Source organism: Cavia porcellus, unplaced genomic scaffold, assembly GCF_034190915.1.
Source record: "Cavia porcellus strain 051 isolate PalLab524CR breed Dunkin Hartley unplaced genomic scaffold, mCavPor4.1 scaffold_32, whole genome shotgun sequence".
NCBI classification, from domain to species: domain Eukaryota; kingdom Metazoa; phylum Chordata; class Mammalia; order Rodentia; family Caviidae; genus Cavia; species Cavia porcellus.
The window spans coordinates 43,229,379-43,245,636 of NW_026947515.1; positions in this window are offsets into that span (position 1 = coordinate 43,229,379).

Genomic DNA, 16,258 nt, shown 5'->3' on the forward strand with positions numbered 1-16,258 from the left:
AAATAGCTGACCATATTAATGTTTTGGTTGGATCATTGAACACAACTGTCTGCAGTCTCTCTGTTTGAATGTTCACTTTGTATGCTTTGATACTGTGACTTGAGCAACTATCTCTAAGATGATAATGTGCAATCTATTAAGTGGTGATTTCTTACTATTTTTTTTTTTGTAGTTCTGTATTACTTGTACCCTTACACCGCTTTGTTTTGTTTTGTTTTTTCTCTTTTTCCTTTTAAATAAAATTTTAAAAAATGCTGCTATAAAGAAGGAGGTGTAAACATCTCACTAAATCTGATTGTAGTTATGATATTTAAAGAAGTGAATCTTGACACTGAAATCTAAGCATCAGTAGTCCATGGTAATCACTTTTAATAGTAGTTCTGGTTTTTATAATAGGCAAATTTTTCTTTCTCTTTTTTCTGTTTTTGTGTCTGCCTCTTCAGACATGCTTTTATGAGTGGGTCGATGGGCAGAGATGATGTCTTCTTCCCTCACAGATTTGCAAGATATTTAGGTTTTATCAAAGAATAATAAGATCATTTATCAAATGAACTTGTGAAAAATTTTCCCAAATGCGTTAAAATTTAGATTCAAGACACATCTACTATAAAATTGAATGCCTTCATACAAGCAAAAGGTCTCATTTAAAGATAGAGGCACTCAATTTAATTGCTGCTTTAAAAAATCAGTTTATTATCAAATGATGCCGATCTCCACTAACAAGCAAAATTCATGTGAAATCAGGTGGTGTCCAGTCAAACAGAAAAGGTCAGATTCAGCACATGGATTGTAATCCACCAACAGCCTCTGTGCAAAGCTATGGAACCTTAAACTTTAGCATACCCTACTTCAAATTAAGAGAGAGAGAAAAAACCATGAAGTCAAGCTGGCAGAAGGGGTCCTTGACCGTTGGGCTCCATGACTGTCCTACTGGTCACTCTGGAGGCACTGGCCATCAGTGGCTGGGTGAGCCCTGGACTTTTCAGAGTAAAGCTCAGGTAAAGGTGATGCCAGTACTTTCCAGAACCTGAAGAAAACTCCCCACATCCGGATGGCCCCACATCAGTGTGACCAGTAGGACAGTCATGGAGCCCAATGGTCAAGACAGTTTTCTACGGACAACTCGCTTTGTGTAGGCAAATCATAAAAGTCCAAAATAGTAGGCAGCAACCTTGAAATGGAACTAGACATCTTTATAAGTCTGAAAAAATATGCAGAAGAGCAAAGACTCAAAGGATCAGACTGCAATGCAGAGAGGTTGGTTTGCACTGGTAACTCTTTCCTATGTTTTATTAAACGTTTTCCATCTGTCTGTCATTGATGGAAAACACTGAATCGTATGTTAGAGAAATGTCCTTTTTCCTCAGTGTTCTCTTTGTCCTGCTGCTGTCCTGGTGAGACGTCAGAGCCCTGAGTCCTGGCTCTTGGTTTTTTTATGCTGTTTCTTCCCTGGAAGTCCCTCTCTTGCTTCTGTGAGTGTAGGGCTCTTTTGACAAGTTCAGATGCCTGACGTTCCTTGCATTTGCCCAAAAGCACCCAGGTTTCCTTTTGGGGAACCACTTCCCTACCTCTGGATTCTGTCTTGGTGCAATGGTCAGTGTTTCCTTTGTGGAAACCGGAAAGGCCCTGGGAAACTTCTGCTAGCATTTCCCCGTCTCCTCCAACCACTTCAGAAAAGGGGCAGATCTGGAACCCATGTTCATCCATTCAGAGTTATCTCCTGCGACTCTGAAAGAGGAGAGGAATATCGCAGGGCAGAAAACAATTCAATGGACACATTCTTCCAGTGGCAGTGAATATTATCTGCTCTTACTTTATTCAATTGCCTGGTTCTTGCTTGTTCTGTCTCCCTATTGCTCCTCCCCTTTATCTTTTTCCAATTAATTCCCTTTTTCCTTAAGAGAGTAAGAGTCAGTTTCCATCGCTTGCAACCAGAGTTCTTGTTGAACCTAGAGCGCTGAATTCAGGATGTGGTTATTTCGAGCACATCCAAGTTTTCCTGCCTTCCACATCACGGTAAGTCAGGCGGTAAGGTAGGTTAGGGTGTGAGAAGCAACCAGTGCTATAGCGCTGTGGATCCTAGCGGAAAGCAGTTTTTCTCAAAAGAGCGTAACTGAAGATACTCCAAACGAAGCAGAATATTTGCTCTAAAGAGTTTAACTTACGAGAATCCAAACCGAGGGTCAATCTTCACGAGTATAGGCAGAGTAAAGAAAACCTAAGAAGGATATTAATCACTACAAGACTAATCAGGGTGGGAAGCTACCTCTCTTCAGGGCAGAAGAAAAGTGGTGTTCCTAGAGCCTGGTGACATCTGTATCAATTTGCCTCCTTTACATATTTCACACATTGGTGATGCTTGCTCTTCAGAGTATTCATATTCTATTACATTGCCAAAAACACTGAACTCGTAAATTCTGGATAATTGCACTTTTAGAGGAAATTCAAGGTTAGGTCCTTATGCATTTCTTGTCATAATATTTTTGTCAATTGATAACTAAATAGCCTTGCCCTGTATGTTTCTGTTTTCTGTGTGAAGGCATATTGTCAGATGGTCTGTCTTTGATTCATTAACACTGAATTCCTGGCCAACAGTTCTGGAACGCATGCCCACACAAGGCTCATCTGACACATGTTTCCTCTGCAGGGTACATCACACCCATTTTGCACTTAGAAACCTTGAAAAGCACTTTCTTATTATGCCTGGGGGCCACTTCAAGCAAAGGAAGCAAAGTACAAAAATGCCAAAAATTGTACTAAGTAGATACAGAAAAGGACACTTTCTCAGAATAGAAACAAGAAGCCAGAGTGTTATTTTGTTTGAACTCAGCTGGGATCACACATTGGGCAACTTGCATGTTTCTTTGTTCTATAATATGTGCACAAAAGTGCTGAGAGTGTTGGTCGTGTAGTTACTAATAAATTTAATGAGGAAGCTAGTTTTCAAATATGGAATATTGGGTATGAATCATGATGCTCTACTGTGAATAAATAGTATAGCATAGGGGTCTTTCAAATGGATTCTTTCACTGGACATATTTGTGGTTTCATCCATGTTGTCAGTACTTTCTTTTTATCTTTGAATAATATTGTGTTCTATGAATATGCCACATTTCATGTACCCATTAATAAGTGATAGACAGTTGGATTATTTCCACTCTTGTGGAAATATATTCCACTGTCGTGAGTAATACTGCTATGCACACTATATGCAAGACTGTCTAGATGCACATTTTTATTTCTCAAGGACATATAACTAAGAGTCAAATTTCTGGGTAGTACACCAACCCTGTAGAATTTTTTGAGGAATTATGTATGAGGTTGTCTTACAAAACAGCTACACCATTTACATTCTTAACGGTAGTGAAGAAATGTTTTTATTTCTTTACTTTCTTACTAACAACTCTTATTATCTGCCTTTTTGATTATAGTCACCCTACTAAGTGTGACTATGATGATTATGATGTTAAGGTGTGTGTGTATATATACACGTACATGTGCATCCATTTTTGCTTTTGTTCATTGTCAATTGTGCATCTTTTTTTGGGGGGGGGATGCCTAGATTCTTTAAGCAGGAGATCTTAATTTTTCTTGTGCCATGCACCCTTTAGGCAGTCTGATGAAATCTATGAGTTCTGTCTTTGAATACAACTAATTTAATTACAAAACCCCAATTATATTGAAATAAAGTTACTAAACTGTTTTCAAAAAGCAAATTTGCAATATAGGCATTTGTGAACCTTCTTATTTAGCATGTTATATGACTAAATTGAAAGCAGCTTTTATAATGTTACAATCTGTGATGAATACTAACAATAGCTAGAGATGCCTGCAACAATTGTAACAAACTTCAAAAGATAGCAATAGCAACAATAACAAAAAAGGGGGGTTTCTTTTCCTCCCTAATATTGTAATCAGGCTACCCACCATAGGGTGGGTCTTCTACACCCTAGAATGTAGAGCTACTGAGTCACTTAATTAAGCTTCTAAATTTCTCAAGTTGACCCAGGGTATCAATCACTACAGTGACAGATCATGACTATTAATATTAGTAACGTTTCTTGCCTGCATTCATAATTGAAAAAAAATGCTAAATTTCCATTAAAATTTAATGAGAAATGCTGTATTTGTTTCTCCTTCCAAAATTACAGATTCTGCTTCCAAAATTACAATTCTGCTTCTATCTATCTGTGGAGAAGCCCTTGGGTTGTGGAGTAAGAAACCCCACAGAAAGATATAGCCCCTTCTAGAACCGTAATACCCATCCAGGAAGAATCAGGGAAAGAAGTGTCCCCATCCCTTTCCCCCTTTAGTGCTGTGTCATTGCACTTTCTTCTATTGACTAAACCTGGCTGACTGGCCATACAGGGATTGGAAGTCTGGTCCCAAGGGTCAGACATGGAACAGAGCAGAGCAGAGTGGATCATAGACGAAACAGGCACACTGAGAAGTACCTAGGTATTGATAAAAGGTGCAAGACTTTGTTGATAGGAAACAGAATGAGATGAGGTTCTCGCCTTCCAAATGCAATTAGGTTGAGAACAGCATTTCCTAAGGAGACTTCCTTCAGACCACACTGGGAATCATCACCACATCTATCTCTTACATTGGCTTTGCAGACTCTGTTAGCATATGGACCTTCTGACGTCTTTGGGAAGACTTACACCAGGGAGACTGATTTTCCCAACTCATGTGAGCATAGACACTTCTGTCACTGGCTTAAGAGAAAGCTCTGCGGAACCCATTTGGAGAAATATCTGTTTAGAGGACAGTAATTCATACTCAAAGGCAGCTAACTGTAGAAGCATTTTTATAGCACTTGTTATATCTGAGAGTAACACTACTGAGATTCAGAGAGAACGGATGATTTATGTAAGATTGCACACTAGATAGCAGTAGCACGAGAAACAGAAAAAAGCAGTTCCATTGGTATCCATAAGAGAGCTCTTATCCCTGTAACGTAATAAAATACCTCTCTCTGTGTGCTGAGGCTTCATTCTTTTTCCAGATAGGAGCCAAATGAACATAATTCCCAAAGTCATTTCCTTGTGGGGGCAAGTTAGCTGACAACTTAGTCAATAAACAGCTTCATGTCTCTGTGGCTTTGTTTGGTCTTCTGGTTTCACTGTATCAAGAGGGTTTTGGTTCTGTCCTAACTCTCTAGAACAGTTTTAACTGGCCTACTGGTGCCTGGAGAGAATCTCAGCACTCTGAGAGGCTGAGCAAAAAGGACTTCAACTGAACTGACCTGGAACTGTAGCAACTTAATGAGATCTGGTTTCAAAATAAGAAGAAAAAGGAGGAGGAGGAGGAAGAGGAGGAGGAGAGTGAGGAGGAAAAGAAGGATAAGGAAAAGGAGAAGAAATAAAGAAAGAAAGAAAGAAAGAAAGAAAGAAAGAAAGAAAGAGGAGGAGGAGGAAGAGAAGAAGAAGAAGGAGAAGAAGAAGAAGAAGAAGAAGAAGAAGAAGAAGAAGAAGAAGAAGAAGAAGAAGAAGAAGAAGAATTAAGAGGACTGCAGATACTGTTCAGTGCAAAGACACTGGGTTTAATCCCTGCCCTCCTGATCCGGCCTGCGGACCAGTTTGTGGGTCTCACCTGGAGAGGGGATCGGGGATGGGGGCAGGGCAAGAGAAAAGAGAGATGGAGACAGGATGCGATTCCAATCGAGTCTCATTTATTTTTAAAATGGCTACAACTTATATAGGGTGGAGGCGGGCCAATGGGGCAGGAAGAGGGCACAGAGTGTTATCTGATAGGTCATCATCCGGATATAAGACGTAAGCAGGAGAGGATTATGGGTAATGTAGGTGGACATGAGGATCATGGGAAATGTAGGCTGACACACAAAATGCCCTCAGGCAGGAGGGGCAGGGCAGCAGCAGCTATTCGAAGCTGCTCCCTACACCCTCCCCCCCCAAAACCCCAAACAAACAAACAAACAATCCCCCCAAAATAAAAAAAAAATCCACCCACCTACTGGAGGGTGTGCAAACTCCCTTCTACCCCAGTCAAGCCCACTTTTGGGTACCTTTCTACTTTTAGAAATTTACCAGGCTAAAAAGGCGAAACAGCCAATCAATGTGAACATTCGGATTGTGGACTAACCAGTTTCTGCTTTCAGTAATGGTGGGTTTTCTTCAAAGGATCAAATGTTCACAAATAAACGCTACTTCCTGAAACATATAGATTTTCACGTTTGATTCTCTTAATAGTGTTGTGAAATGGGGGGAGTGGGCACCATGCTGTCATTTCTCAGATGAGGAGCTTGAGGCTTTGAGAGGTCAGATGGATTGGCCAGCTAGCAAGGATGGATTGGCCAGCTATCCAGGACATGTCATTAGGGAGCCTAGTAACTCAGGCTCAGGGCTATTTCTAGTTGTTTAACATTGGCTTGACCATCAAAGAAACAGAATGCAATAATCCTGTGCAGTTTTGATTAACCTATGAGCAATGGGAGGTGGGGAGCTGGCAGGAAGCACTGGTTTGAAGGAAGGTGCTCTTGAGGAGAGAAGGGTATCAGACACACATGGAGGCCATGTTGGTCATATGGGGGAAGGCTTTGGGCACTTGGCTACTTGCTAAAAAAATAAGCAATCAAATTATACAGTCAGAAGAGGAGACCAAGAGATGGAGGTTCTTACCAACCACTAAATAGCTGTAAGAATTTAAGCTTCTGTTGTTTTCTCTTTTTAGCTGTAATATTAGCGAGAGGGTGGGACACTCAAAGTGTATACAGCAGAAGACACTTACGGAAGAGCAATCAGACAGCCATGAGGACTTCCAACTTCCCAGAGTTAGGAGTATAGTGGGGGTAACAGCCAAGGAAAGACAGTTGACCCTGTATATCCAGGGCATTGACCCTTGTGGATTCCAGGGCTCCACAGGCCATGCTAGGGATCAAGGACCATGCCTTGAAAGTATTTTTTAAGAAGCTGTATACTAAACATGTATAGAACCTTTGAAGTGTATGGAAAGATGTACACAGGTTAAATATAAATCCTATGGTACCTTGGGCACACCCAGATCTTGGTCTTGGACTGATCTCTACCTGTCTCATCTTCTGTGGGCTCGGTTGCCCGTTCCTGATGATATAGGGACACAGGACAGAGTGCGACAGGTAACCACCATTTGGTTTCTTACCTAATTTGTTGGAAATTCAGAAAAATTCCCCAAGAGTCCCATCCAAGCGGAGACCTGAAGGATGAAGAGGAGGAGGCTAAGTACAAGCATGATGTAGGAGCAATATTATTAAAAATGCACAGATACATTCCTTTAGAGGAACTAAAAGGATCTGACATTGGGTCAATCTGAGACTGAGGTTGGTGTGAGGTCTTTTTGTCTGCTACTGATTTGCTGGAGATTTTTGGGAAAATTAACCTCCTGTGAAAACCTCCCCTTCCTACAATTTGACATTTTTGTTTTGGTTTTCTATGTTTTTATTGTTTTTACAATAATTTGGAGCTCATCATTTGCAAGTTTGTGGCAGTTGTATTTAACATTCATAACACTTCTGGGTTTTACATAATGTTTTAAGAAAGAGTTTTTCTACTCTAAGAAAAAGAATCTTCTATTTAGTTTTGGCATTTTTATCATTTATTTAATATATTTTAAACTTATTTTATCTGCAATTTACTTTTTATTATAATATGTGAGTTGTAGGTCTAAATTTATCTTTTTAGATGTATATCCATTTTTTTTGCAAGATTACTTGCTTGTAATTGTATCTTTTTCTTCTCCCATTGACTTAGGACAATGCTTTTATCATATATTTGAGTTGATTTCTGTACTTTCCACTTGATTTCATTATCTATCTGTCCATTCTTATCTTAGTATCCTATAACTTAAAATTTCAGTAACATCTAGAAACTTTGGCATCCTGTCTTTCAGAATTTTCTCATCTGTTCCCGCTCTGCGAAGACTCTGGAGAGATTCAATACCTAGACGTTTTGATGAGTCCCCTCCCCTCCGAACTTCAGTCCTGAGATCTAACTTTTCCCTTTGGCTCTTCTTACGTCTGATTCCTTCAAATCACGACTAGATTAAAAGCAATGAGCTTCTTTGAATGCAGTCCTTTACCCCTGACTGATCTGCTCTTTCCAGTGTTTCTGCTGGTCCTTCCAGAACTAGGGAAGAGGGACAGGAGAGTTTACCAGCAGGAGATCTATGACGGGAAGCTAGGTTTCCCTGGCTCCAGGTCATACTTACCACTATTTATTACTGCTATGATGACGAATTCTGTAATTACTGGTACTATTGCTTCTCACTGCTTCTATTAAAATACAGTGTCCCAAGCACTGTGCTGAGCATTTAGCATATTATTAATTTAATCTTTATGTAGTGCTAAATATTTTAGCATATTATTTTTTTTTACTCTTTTCACTTTGCTAAATATTTTAACGTACCATTAGCTCAGTCTTTGCACAGCACTTGGAGAAAGTGACCATCTTTCTCCACCTCTAACGCTGTGACCACCCCTGTGTTCATTCTGTCCTCAGACACATCTCCTTTGTTGGCCGCTTTCCAGCCCGGGCCAGGAAGTGCAGGCATTCAGACTTCCTAGAGTTGCAGGAGACAAATTGCTGTATGCGCATGTTTTTATTTCCAAAGTTGTAAATTGCCCCGAAATAGATTTTCTGCAATTTACAACGTGTTTGACAAGCAAACAGGTTGTTGCTGCCAAATCCTGACTTTTAATTGAACCCCTATGTGGGTATGGGGGACAATAAATAGCTCTCCCCACGGGGGCGTAAGGCAACTGTAGAGGTGTTTGAAATCACCTCCTGGGCAGGCAGGAGGGCAGAAAGCCTACAGTTTTCTGGAAGCCTTGCTTGCTTGGGTTATTCTGGAAATATCTCTCAAAGAGCGGGGGCAGGAACATTGGGGAACTCATGAGTACCAATTTGATAACACTAACAAGGAAATTCTGTTGGGCTGAGCTTGGGCTTAATTTGACGTTACTTGGATTTGGTAATCCCTTGAGCACCTCCATGCTCAGAAGGCACTGGGCTCATGAAGAGAGGGCTGTGGCTGGAAGATGGTTGTTGCAGAAGGAGGGTGCTAGGCAGCCACACAGATTGGGCAGGGAGAGCTGAGCAGCTGTGGTTGGAGTCCCTGTCACTCAGCTGACATCGTGTACAGGTGGGGTTTGCTCCACAGCATCCCTGGGTACGGAGGAGCTGAGGCTGCTGGGCGTTCCCAGGATATTTGCATGTGGTTCTGTGTCTTCTGGGAAAAGTGAGACTGCAGTGCGTGGAAGGGACAGAAGGAAAGCGAGCCCTGAAGGGAGATGAGGCTATCAGGTGCCTGGAGATAATTAGGGCATGGTGTTCCCTGAAAGCTTATGTGCACATACTGCTGGGTCAAAGCAGTAGTACGTTATCTCATTCCACATTTCAACAGTCCTACGATGTGGGTAATATTATTCTTTACTTACAGATAAAGAAATGAAAACCCAGAGATGCTAAACTGCTCAAAGCTGTGAGTGTGTGGAGGGTTAGGTGACCTCGTCAGTTTCTGACCTTTAACTTCAGAATTTAACTCAGAAATAATCTTCTAAACGAAAAACAGCAATGGAGTTTTTAAATCCAAGTTTTGCTTTCTTAAACATTCTGTACCCCAACCAAAGTCTCCACAAATTCCACACATGCCTTTTACAAATGCACAGCTCTCTAAGTTCCCTAGGAAGGAATATTTACTCCTCTTTTATTTTTTAACAATACAGTGCTTCAGCATACAATACCATGTATGTAATACTTTTATTTGACCTCCTCCTGGGCTGTGGCATGGTATTTATCATACAATATGATGGCAAAGAGTGTGATATATTTTTGAAGATGTCTTATGTGGAGACTTTCAAAGTCAACATATTAAAAAACATTTAGTGGAGCTGTCTTTTGATTATTTTGTACATATCTGAAATACTTCTTCTCTTAAGAAAATTACTAGAATTAGGAATCTTAGGACCAATAATTCATCCTTCAGAACAACCTTGAAAATGGTAGTTTTAATATTTGAGGAGCTGTTTGACTCCTAGAAGCTGGCAGATTCACTTACAACTAATTCTGGTAAGTAAAATAGACAATGTAAATCTGGTTTTTAAAAAATGTGCTGCTATGGAAAATAATGATTATTTCATCTGCATTGTGGGTATTCATTTTGAATTTTCTTTCTTTTTTATAGTATGTGTGTATGTATGCATTTATTTCTTTCTGGAGACGGGTCTTGCTAAATTATGCAAGCTAGCATTGAACTTGAGATCCTCCTGCCTCAGCCTCCCAAATAGCTGGGAGGCTGTTATGTACCACAATACCTGGCTTCAATTGTGGGTATTTTGGAAGGTATTCCCTAATAGCTTACTGATGGGAGAGGATTAGCAAGTAGCGTAAAACTTTGGAAACATGCATTTAGAAAAATAAATTTTTTAAATTTGTTTTTTATTAGTGCAAATTAGTTTACAGAGAAATGTGTTTCCTTTTGACAATTCAGACATGCATATAATATACTCTGATCATTTCCCATTCCTCCTCCCTTTTTTCTTCCCTCTCCTTTGATGCCATTTCTCTTCTCTAGTCTCTGTTCTACAAAGAAAATAAAATTCTGGTGTGTTTTTAGTAAAAAGTCAGCCTTATTTCTGTTAGAGTTATGCTTTGAGTTTAGAAGATGCTTCTCCGCCAGCATATTAGAATATATATTTATTACATATGATAGAAATGCTTTCCATTTCATTTTTCCACATGTCAGCAGTCAGCCTAAATTTCTCCTCATTTTTTCGTTTACCATCATGGATACTGAAAATGCTCCCCAAGAGTTACACATGTGGTGAGTGAGCCTGAGGGTCCTGTAAACACACCAGGCTTTCACAGGAGGAAACCACCAACTCAGTGTTTGAACTTGTTCATTCTACTATAAATATAATTCAAAATATGCAGACATGGGAAAATGATCAAAGTTTCTTGGAGATGAGGGTTAAATCTATTAATAAAAGTATGAAAACCATTTAAAAACTTTCACTTTAGCTAGTTTTGTTCCATTTGCAGTGGCTAGCATGCCACGGTTATAGTGACCACAGTGTGATAATCCTTACCCTTGGGGATAGGGAGCAGGAAAGGCTCAAAGAGTTTGTCATATTTGGGGGCCATAAAAAGAGATAAATTATGACCAAATCATATGAGATTCTTTGGAGGATACAACTCTCTAAGAGTGAGTTTTGTAGCTGGGTGTGGTGGCTCATGCCTGTAATCCCAGTACTCAGGAGGCTGAGGCAGGAGGACCGTTTCGAGTTCCAGACCAGCCTGGGCTACAAAGTGAGCTCTAGGCCAGCCCGAATGCATAGAGAGACCCTGTCTCAAAAAGACAAAAAAAAAAAAAAAAAAAAAAAAAAAAGAGTGAGTTTTGTATTTTTTTGTTCATCAAACATTTATAGGGTGCATGTACTGGGTATAGTGTGCTTTTTTGGTACATTAAATGGTGGCCAAAAACCAGTAAAACCCATGGAAAACTTGCTGAGTTTTTGCAACAGGCTGTTGGCTATTTCTCATGTTTGAATAGCACTTAGATTCAAGAAGCTCAGCACTCCCTAAGCATAAGATCCAAGAAGATCATGGCAAGACATAGTGTGGTGGGTTAATGAATGATTACCTTGCTGAACAGAATCAGCATAGTTCTGGGTGTGAAAGACCCACCTGAGGACTGTTGCCAGCAGCATAAACAGAGAACTGACGGGGAACATGGTGTGCCGTTGATTCTCCTGGAGGAGCTTGTCACACTGGCTTTCTGATATGAACTTGGCTGTTCTCATCATCAGATGAACTTGGGATCTTGCTATCACTGAGGATGGTGCAGCTTACTTTGTGGGAGACATGGTCCTTACCTTTGAGCATCATTTCCTGGCTCTAGTGCACATCTTTGCCCTGCTGGTGCAGACTTTCTAATTTCCGTCACTGACCTTGGGGCCTTCCTAGTGCAGATTTTTGACATAAATTTGCATGAGACATTGCCATGGGCTCTAGGCCTTCAGTTGAACTCATGCAGGACATTGCCATCGGATCCAGGCCTTCAGCTGGATCCTTTGAGTCTCTTGTGTGTGGACATATCTCATGCTCACTCCTGCGTCTGATTTTTGGGTGAATACAAAATATCCTATAAATTATGTGTGCTGTATTAAATCTAGTTACTTGCAAACCCTGACTACAACACATATTATCATTAACTTTCTCCATAGCAGAGTAAAGAGAAAAATCTTTAAAACATAAAAAGAGACATGTAATATACAGTAGGACTAAGATAAGGTAGTGTAGACATCAACTTCCGGTAGTAGCCAAAACATTTAAAAAAAAATAAATCAACCCTCACTTTCCCTTGAAAACTGTTATTTCCTTTTTCACTTTGAAATGTTGAAACTATTATGCTGTTATGTCCAGCACTGCATGCTTTGTCTTTTCCGCTTCATTTTTGTGGTTTGAATCAGCACCACTTAGACAGATGAAGCAGCCTGCAACACTTTAAGGAGACAGACTTCCGCTTTTCTGGGGGATTTGTATATGGTGATGGGATGGAAAAAAGAAAATTAAAAGAAAATTATTAATGGCAATGACAAGTTATAGGATGGATGACTCTTAGGACGGTTTTACTTATGATTTGCAACTTGGGTATAAAGGTGGCATTCAGTAGAAATCACACTTTGAATTTTGAAGTCTCTGATCTAGTGACATGCAGTTTGATTCTTCCTCACAGTGCTGGGTGGTGACAGAGACAGCTGTGGCTACGGTCAGCCATGAGGTCAGGAGGGAATGTGGTCAGTCTCCTCAGAGCCCCGTGTCGCTCAGTAGCAGTACTAAGAACCTTTTCAACTCCTAAAGTCTCCATTATGGTAGGTTTTCAGAGCAGTGAGTCACATCGACACTGACAGGGACATAGAGGGCTGGTGGCTGGGTTAGGAAGAAGGTTATTTGAGATCAAATGACCACTGAAGCTTTCTTTGAAGAGGTGATGTTTGAACTGAGATTAAATGTGATGGACACTGTAGGGTACAGTCAGGACCAAAGCTAGAATGGCAAAGATGAGCTTAGATACTAGAGTAATAACAAAAAGCCAATAAATCTGATGTACAGAATCAGAGAGTAACAGAAAATGGCATGGTGTGAGCAGGCAGTTACTGGACAACAAGCTACAGAACGTTGAACAGTTGGGCATTGACAAAAATGACAAAACACAGGCAGAACCTGGACGTACATGTAAGGAGATTGCTTTGACTGCTCTGTAGAAGCAGATGCTACACTGTTCTGATCTTTGCCCCACTATATGTAACACGCACTTTCATACTTTAAGTTTTTCTCTTTAACAACGGTATTGAAGGAGTTGATGATAACATTGTACAATATAGTTCTTTTCGAGCCTTGTGCTTGGAATTTGTTGAGCATCTTGGGTCTTTGCATACTGTGCTAGAAACACATTCACAACAAGAAGAGGGCTGTGGAACAAATCTTAGGGTCTTCTGATGTTTCATCTAGCACAAAAGGAGCTGGAAGGGATCTGGGGGAAGAGAATAATCAATGATAGGAAAAGTCAGAATTTGAAGGCAAGAGAGAAATGTGTTTAAAGATTTAAAAATACAGAGCTATCACTGAGAGCGGGTTCAGTGAAAAGCAGAGATGAACTATGAGAATGGAATGAAATTTTAATACTGATGCTCTTTGGGGGAGCTGGCTGAAGCTGGATGTGACAGCATGGGCTTGGCGGAAGTATTAAAAGTTTAAGCCCAGCCTGGGCAATTTAGCAAGCGAGCCTCTGCTTAAAAAATAGCGTTGGCTGAAAAGAGAGAAGCATAAAATGACATCTCAAAGCAGACTCCAAAAGAGATATTTTATAAGCATAAGGAAAAGTAAACATATTTCCAGTGATAAAAGAAGAAGAAACCAGTGGACAGAGATGATTTAGATGAAAAGGAAATAATTGTTATGGGGGGACCTAGCAGGACAAAGGAGACATAGTCTAGAGTACGGGGGCTTTGTTGAGGGCAAAGACATGCCATTCTCTGAATCTGCAGGTAGATTGTGTAGATTTGCTTTTGCTTTAGAGATGAGGAAAGACATTGAAATTGATGGCCAGTTTTGTTGAGAATTTGAATACAGAATTCTTACCTTAAAGTGAAACATTAAGTTGTTTTTTTTTTTTTTTTTTTTTTTTTTTGTCTTTTTCTTTTTTATCAGTACCGGGGATCGAACTCACAACCGCCTGCTTGCAAGGCAGGTGCTTATGCTGCTGAGCTACATCATTAAGTTTTGGTAAAGGATCTGACATGAGAGGAAAGTTTTATAAACTACTAGTGGAAGTAGGAGACCAAGTTGCCTGACCATGCTTCACTGGTGTACCGAGGAGTTCTGAATGTCCACTTGAACTTGGAGTCTGGAAATGGAATTTGATGGATTTTTTTCTACAGTGTTAGCAGCCCCAGTAACGGAGTCGTGGAAGCATCAGCTTTTGCTGTGCTGATTTAGTGAAAGAACAAAGGTGCCAGAAGCTGTAGGTAAGAGTGTAAAAATGTTTCAGGTTGTGGAAAATATCATCTGGGAAGGATCTGACAGTAAAGACAATTGTTTGGAGGGTCTAGGGATTGTAGAAAAAAGATGCTAAATCAGAAATTTGTATAAAGACAACTTCAAAAACAATTGTGCTCCATTTGCTTTATGGGCATATTGTGAATTATAAACGACTACATACAGGGCTGGACCACTGCTTAGGACACATGAAGCTGAATAGAGGCTGATTGGAATACCAAAGCGTGTGGGTTTCACATCCAGTCTCCTGGCTCCTTGTGACTTTAACCGCACAGTCTGGACAGTCTGAAGCCACCTGCAGCCTCTGTGGTCTCCGTTTCTCCCTCTCACCCATCTCCAGAATCTGCAATGCTCTTCTCCAAAGGATCAAGATTTTCATCACCTCACCCCTGGACGCATTCAGGAAATGGAGGAACACTGTGGAAGGACACAACGGGACCCACTACCTGGCTGTCACCCAGAAGAGCACGCTGGTGATTCCTCAGAGAGCCTCTGTCAGAGATTGCTATGACATACCCATGTAGATAGATCAATAGTGCACACTTTTTCTTTTCTGTCTGCCTGTTTTTGTTGTTCTCTGGCCTCTGAGTGCTAGAATCATTTTCTAAATATACTGTTTGCACTCAAATCCTTGTCTCATGATCTGCTTTCGAGAGACAAGCACTGGGGGACTCCAAATGGCTTTCCACCAAACTCCTGGAGACCTGAGGTAGCTGATGGTGAATGAATCATATTATACACCTGCAGGGTATGAATCGTGACCAGCAAAAGAAAAAAAAAAGGACAAAGAAAATGAAATGATATCTAGGGATGTTTGTTTACATATGATACAGCAGTAACCAAAAAAAGCAAGTATGAAAACCAAGCTTTGAAAAAAGATACATAAGAGTAACCATCTAATTCTAATAATTTGAGTCCAGTGTATTACTTAAAAACAGAAATTAGGGGCAGAATGGTGGGAGAACACAGGATTTCCTCATTACTCCCAAGAGGAATATTATTTCATCGTTGATAAAGATAACTGTAGAGATATATGTCACAAGATGTAGTGTCTAACCCTCAAAATGAGTAGTGGAAATAAAAACAGGATGTATACTTCTCAAATACTAGAAAAATATGCAAAGAAAACAAACTTCATGCAGCAGACACACTTTATCTAGTACACTGAAGTTCACAGCCTTTAATCTTCTCTTCTCCGGGGCTTCTGTGGCCCGTTTCCCACTGGGTCTTTGCATCACTTCGAGCATCCTGAACGCAAATGTTCCATTTCTGACCACAACTTTCTCCCTTTCCAGCCTAGCTTTCCCTGGCCCTGGGGATTGAACCCAGGGCCTTCATATTATGCCAATTTATTTTATTTTATCTTATTTTTTGACTCAAGTTCTCATTAAATCACAAAGTTGCCCAGGCTGGGCTCAAACTTATAGGCCTCCTGCATCAGTCTCCAGAAGTGCTGGGATTGCTGGTGTAAGTCACTATTAGTTTGGCCCTTGGTTACAAGGACTAGAATAGTTGCTGACCTCATTGTGACTTTTAGATCCCTTATCTTAATTTTGCCTTAACCCATAAATCTCCTTTTTTTCCATTTTCCTATCCATCCAGGTTCGATTCCAAAACCCATCATGTCAGCCATACTGCATGGAAAATAGAAGAATCCTCCCAATCCTGGCGTTAAACCCACTGATGTAACTCTTCTAGTCTGG